Genomic DNA, 6,812 nt, shown 5'->3' on the forward strand with positions numbered 1-6,812 from the left:
TATTATCAAAGAAATGCAATTATTACGGCATATAATGAAATTTTTAATGTATATGTAAACATTGTTCTATGATTAAATCAAGCTATTTAACACATTCACCTCACATATTTGTGATAAGAACACTAAACATCTACTTTTAGCAGTTTTCAAGTAGGCAATAGTGGCCTTTAACAATAGTGGCCTTTAACAATAGTGGCCTTGCTGTGAAATGAAGCTCTAGGAACTGCTCATCCTGTTTAAATAGATTATTTTTCCCTTTAGACAAATATCTTCCTATTCTGAATTTCCTTCCATTCCATCCTAACTGCCACTGCTCTGTTATTGTTTTTTCTGTTTCTGTGAGTGTAGTTTCTGAGACTTTGACTAAATCTTTCAGTATTTGACTTTCTGTGACTATTTTCACTAAACACAATGAGCTTCAGGCTTGTTCTTGTTCTTACAAAACATAGGATTCTTTTTTTAATTTTTATTTATTTATTTATTTATCTATTTTTAATTCATCAGCCAAGACAGCAAAAGAAATAGTTTATTGTACACGGATAATACGTGGCCAAAATGAGAACAGAAATAGTCCAGAATGTCACAGGTCCAGAGCAGACGGAAAACAAATCTAGGACTGATTTGTCTCTAAGCAAGGCAGTCTCTCAGAGGTGGTTTTGGTGATCAGATGAAGTTCCAGATCCAGTGAGATGAATTATCACCTGTAGGATACAGTCCAGCAGTTTGTATGAGCATCCCAGCCTCCAGCATTCCTTATTTCTGCTCCTGAAACCTCCATGGGTGCACAAGTTTGTTTACTGGAGCCTCTGTCTTGTCTTTCTTCTCGTGAGATTCTGCCTGGGCATTTGGATTTTTACTTCCCTCACATGAAGTAAGAGTTTCAAGGAAGAAAATGCTAAGGCCAAGCAGGATTCCTTTTTTTTTTTCAAAGACCAAAGAACAGTCTGGGGTATGTGTTTGTGTTTTTTATTTTTATTGTGTGTGTGTGTGTGTGTGTGTGTGTGTGTGTGTGTGTGTGTGTGTGTGTGTGTGTGTGTGTGTGTGTGTGTGTGTGTGTGTGTGTGTGTGTGTGTGTGTGTGTGTGTGTGTGTGTGTGTGTGTGTGTGTGTGTGTGTGTGTGTGTGTGTGTGTGTGTGTGTGTGTGTGTGTGTGTGTGTGTGTGTGTGTGTGTGTGTGTGTGTTGTGCTACAAATCCAATGTATAATTCAATATTTAAAAAACCCTCCTAACTTTTTAATAGATGTATCAGTTTATGTTTTCATCAATAGTTTGCAATGATACCCATTTTTAAAATGCACCCAAATTTGTTTGATGTTTTTCATTGTATATTTTTATTAGTTTTGTGCATTTCATAAAATATATTTTAAACATATTTAGACCCCTTCCCTATCTGTACTCGCCCCCACCCCCACGTGCATAGCCTGCTCAGAGAATTTCAAGCATTCGGTCATATATGTTAAGGCCTATCATATCGTGTTTGTGTCCTCAGATTCCCCTCGGTGTGAGTTCATCCACTGGAGCTTGATCAGCCTATCTAGGTTTACTCTCTTAATGAAGATTGACTCTCCCTCACCTAGCATTGATCAGCTGCCAAATGTTCCTCAGCTAAGATTGGGGCCTGCTGCCCATATCTCCATCTCTATGCTTGATTTTATGTGATTGATTTTTCATGAGTCTTGTGCATGTTCTCGCCATTGCTATAAGTTCATAGAAGCAAGTTCCCAGAGGCATGGAGAACTCTTATTTCCTCATGGTCATGCACCACACCTGGCTCTTACAATCTTTCTGCTCCCTCTTTCACAATGGCTCCTGAAAACTGGGTGGATAATTATGAATCCTATCATGAGATTTGAGAGCTGCATTAGTATTATCTCAACCCCCTGTTCTATGTTCTGTGATTCTTAGGTGTTGGAGTTTTATTGTAGATGTATAACTTGCAGCTGGGCATGTCACATACATGTATTCTCTAGATTTGTTTGACTTTTTAGAAAAAAACCTCTTTCTTTACCTAAGTGTGAAGTGATATTTCATTATGGTTTTAATTTATGATTTTCCGATAATTAGTCACGTTTACATCTCTGATTTTAGGTTAGTTTTAATGCTAAAGTAAACATAGGCTTTTGTAACTTTGAGTTTCTCCAACTAGTCTATTAATATAATTTACCAATTCTCTTGTTTCTTCCTTCAGTTAGCACTGCTTACAAAGCCAATGGAAAGAGCAAATCATTCCGTGGTTTCCAGTTTGTGTTCCTGGGACTCACCAACTCCTGGCAAATCCAGCTACTGCTCTTTGTCTTCTCCTCCATGTTTTATGTGGCAAGCATGATGGGAAACTCCCTCATTGTGTTCGTGGTGGCTTCTGACCCTCACACTCCCCTATGTTCTTTCTTCTGGCCAACCTGTCCTTCATTGACTTAGTTGTTTCTTCAGTTAGCTCTCCCAAGATGATTTATTATTTGTTCAGAAAGCACAAGATCATCTCCTTCAGAGCCTGCATCACTCAAATCTTCATCCATGCCAGAGGTGGTGTGGAGATGGTGCTTCTCATAGCCTGGCCTTTGCCAGATATGTGGCCATATGTCAGCCTCTCCATTATCTGACCATTATGAATCCAAGGATGTGCATCTTTGTTTTAGTGACTTTCTGGATGATAGGCTTTATGCATTCTCTGATTCAACTGGTTTTTGTAATAAACTTACATTTCTGTGGACCAAAATGTATCAGATAGATTCTACTGTGACTTTCCCTGTTTTTCAAACTTGCTTGCATGGACACATACAAATTAGTTATTGGTTTCAGTCAACAGTGGATTCTTGCCTTTGGGTCTTTCTGCATGCTGATTATTTCCTATATAGTCATCATAGTCAGCATGCAGAAACACTCTTCAAGAGGTTTCTCCAAAGCTCCTTCCACACTTTACCCTCATGTCACTGTGGTGATCTTATTCTTTGATCCTGTGATATTCATCTACACATGGCATTCTTCCTCTACACACCTGGATAAAGTTCTGACCATATTTGATGCAGTTGTTACACCCTTCTGAACCCTTTGATCTACACAATCAGGAATCAAGAAATGAAGATGTCAATGAAGAGAGTACTCAGACAGATAATGGGCTATATACAAATCTCCTAAACAGAACAGTTTTAATTGTGCATAGAAGTTAATTGTTGATCAAGTTTTGAAGAAAAAAAAAGACTTCTTAGTGTATCTTGATATGCTTGTCTACAATGATGTATATGCTATTTGCTTTACACTTAGGAGGAAGAGACAATCCCTTTTGAAAACAGAAGTTGCAAATAACAGATTACAATAATAATGACCCATAATTCCTTAGGAGTAATAATTATATGAATTAAAATCAGTTATTCAGAATAGTAAAAGTTATTATAACATTGTCAGAGCAGGGAAAATATTCTCTTTCTAAATAGGAATTTTTCAGACAAAGAAGCTTTTTATATTTTTTTAATTTTATGGAATATTTATAAAGGGATATTGAATTTGTTCCTGTTTCTATGTCTCCATCTTGCACCATTCTGTCTCTACTTAGTGAGTTTCCAGCCTTCAGAAGGAGGTTAGAATTTTTGGTGTATACATAGGGATTTAATGCTTGCTTGTGTTTGGGTAGAAACTACATGAGCTGTGTTTGGAAAAGCAAGAAGGAACCTAGAGAACATGGTGATTTATTTGCCCAATTAACAGTATGCTTTTTAAAGCCATTCAGTGTCTGCTCACCTTTCTTTACTGTTCCCTCCTTTTCATTTTTTATTTTTATTTTTCTGTATCACTGCAAAATTGATTTTTTTTTATATTTGGAAGGTGGAATACTCACTTTTGCCCTATAGATCAGTTCATTGTTGTTATCAAAGCAATTCACATACATTGCTGGTAGCCTTCTGGCTGTCTACCAAGTACAGGAACAGTACTAGTCCTGCAGTTCTCCCACTCCACATTCTTCCCTTCAGTTCTTCCATGTCCCAAGCCAGATGTAAACATATCATTGTGATAAAAGTCACCTGAGTCATCAAAATTGGAATCAAAGACAGAAACAGCATTAGATTATTCTTGGTCTCTATTTCATGTCAATAGTCCCTTCCATAATTTTAGATCCAACCTCCAGGTTCAGGATGAGATACAGCAATAACATGTTAGCCTGGGCTTCTTTTTAAAATTTTTTTAAAATTATGTTTCTGTACATTTTATACAACAGTTCTTAATTAAATTTAGACCCCTCCTTCCCCATTCTTGTCTCCCTCATCCCCACACAGGACCTCTTGTATTCTACCATACATGTTAAGTCCCATCTGGTCAAGCTTTTGTAGTCAGATGTCCTTTGGTGCAAGTTCATTCTCTAGAGTCCAGTCAGCCTATCTAGAAATCTTAAGGAAGGTCTATTCTCCCTCACCCAGCAGTAATCAGTCTCCAACAGCTCCCAGGCTAAGAATGGCCCACAGCTCATTTCCCTCTCTCCACTCTGGGCCCTTGTCTGACTGAGATGGCATGTATGTTGTGCATGCTGTCACTATTGCTCTAAGTTCATGATCTTAAGTAAACAGAGTCTTCCAGACCTCAGGAAAATTTCTCAGTTGATTTTTTAAAATTATTCAATTCAGTGTGAATTGATTGTTTTCTTTCCTTAAAAATATATTTAAATTAATTCTTTAAACAATTTATAAAGGATATTTTGACCATATTCCAACCCCTTCCCATTTCTTCTTAGATCTACCCCACCTCCCTTCTTTTGTCAGCTTCATGTCTTCTTTTCTTAAAAGCCCATGGAGTCCAATTTGTGTTTCCCAAATACTCTTGTGTGTGAGTTTATCTTCTGTAGCATGGTCAAGATTCTCAGAGTCACATCCCTAATGAAAATGGACTCTCCCTCTTCCAACATCTATTATTTACTAGTGGTTCTTTAGTTAATAGTGAGATTTAATCTCCACCTGCCTGCTGCATCCTGGGCTTTTGGTTGTATTAGGCTAGTGCAGGTCTTGTACATTCTGTCACAATTGTTGTGTGTTTGTATGTGAAATTTCTCTCTTGCGGAAAACACTTTTTTTTGGTAGTCATGCATTGCCTATGACTCTTAAAATATCTTTTCCCCCTTCCATGATGTTTCCTTATCCTTGGCAGGAAGTGTGTGATATAGATGTTCCATTTTGTGCTGCATATTCCATAGTCTCTTATTCTCTTGATCAGTTGTGTGTTTCTGTGTTAATCTCCATCAAGAAGTTGTCAAAAGAAGCTTTTCTGATGAGAATTCAGAGGCACAATAATCCATGGGTATAATAATAAGCCACCAGGAGTTGGTTTAATGCTACGTCTATTTAGCAGAATACAGGTAGGATCTCTTCTAGGGCCTAGAACCTGTTGATCCACAGGTTATTTGTCCCTAATATGATGTCAGATATGTGTTTTATCTTTTGGAGTGAGTCTTAAGTTCAGTCAACATGTAGTCACTGCCTTTACATTTGTGCCATTATGGCACCAGTTGTCATTTCTTGCCAAACCAGTCATTGTTGTAGCTCCCAGGGTTCACAGCTTTGAAATGATGAGTTTTTGCTCATCTGGTATCATGCATGGTATCTTCTTGAACTGTGAATTGTGATGTGATTTACAGGTCAGTTCCAGCTTGATTTCTCCATATTCTAAGACTCAAGTATTATATTAGTTGCTTTTCTGTTGTTATGATATAAATACCATGACCAAGGGAACTTACAAAGGAAGAGTTTATTTAGCTTACAGTTCCAAAGGGGCAAGAGTCAGTCCACCATGGTGGCAGAGGTGGCTGGAGGAGGAGGGGAAGCTAAGCACTCACATCGTCAAGCTGTCACAAAAAGTAACAGAAAGACTTGAGATCCATCAAGACTTAAACTCTCTAAATCTGCCCCCAGTGATGTGCTTCCTCTAGCATTGTCAAACCATCTAAGACCTTCCAAAACAGCACCACCAACTGGGGACAAAATGTCCAAATACCTGGAGCCTATGCAGGACATCCTTATTCAAACCCCCCACATTTCACTCCTTGGCCCCCATAGGCTCATGACCATATAAAATGCAAAATGCTACCACCACCTTCTTGGATGTTTAACAGACATACCTTGAGATCTATACTAATTGGGTCAGAGGGATTCAAAGGACACTTTTTGCTCCTTGTCCTCCTGGGTCGATTAGTTCCCAGGGACTATGAGCATCGCGCAAAATGTCCTGTAATGGTGGTGGGTCATCTGGCCTCTTGATCAAGGAAGCCGAGGAGACCCCACCAAATGGACTTGAGCCAGTGTCCAGCCTATAAAGAGGAGGGTCAACAAAGAGGAATCATTTCCTCCATGTTTCCAAGCGAAGCCAACCATGGTCGTGCAGGACCTTTGACTTTTCTTCACATAGGCAGAACTTTTAAAAGAAAGGATCCAGGGGTTCCTACCAATCCTATGTGACCCCTGAGGAACAGATCCTCAAATGACCTTAAGAGTAAAAATAAATTTATCTGGGCCAACTGTATGGCCTTAAACACCCCAAAGGAAAGTATAACCAAAGATTAAAGGGGCAATACAAATTTTTAAGAGTCCATATGTATAGCTAAAGGCTACACAACAAGCAACAATGCCAGATAGGAGATACCTTCATTTGAGCCAAAGGGACTCCTACATAGTAACCCAGCATAGAACCAGGAAAACGAACAGCAGACCCCAATCTTATCTAAAGGAACATTTAATGTTTTTACTATTATATGTCGTGGGGAATTTCTTTTCTGATCCTGTCTATTTGGTGTTCTATATGCTTCCTGTATTTGCATGGGGATATCTTTCCTAATT

General features: G+C 38.5%; 1 pseudogene; it reads left to right on the top strand.

Moving 5' to 3' along the window:
- The first annotated feature begins 2,209 nt into the window (after nucleotides 1-2,209).
- Nucleotides 2,210-3,135, top strand: LOC103729776 (annotated as a pseudogene).
- The last annotated feature ends 3,677 nt before the right edge of the window (nucleotides 3,136-6,812 follow it).

This window comes from Nannospalax galili, unplaced genomic scaffold (genome assembly GCF_000622305.1).
Source record: "Nannospalax galili isolate Female #2095 unplaced genomic scaffold, S.galili_v1.0 scaffold1153, whole genome shotgun sequence".
NCBI classification, from domain to species: domain Eukaryota; kingdom Metazoa; phylum Chordata; class Mammalia; order Rodentia; family Spalacidae; genus Nannospalax; species Nannospalax galili.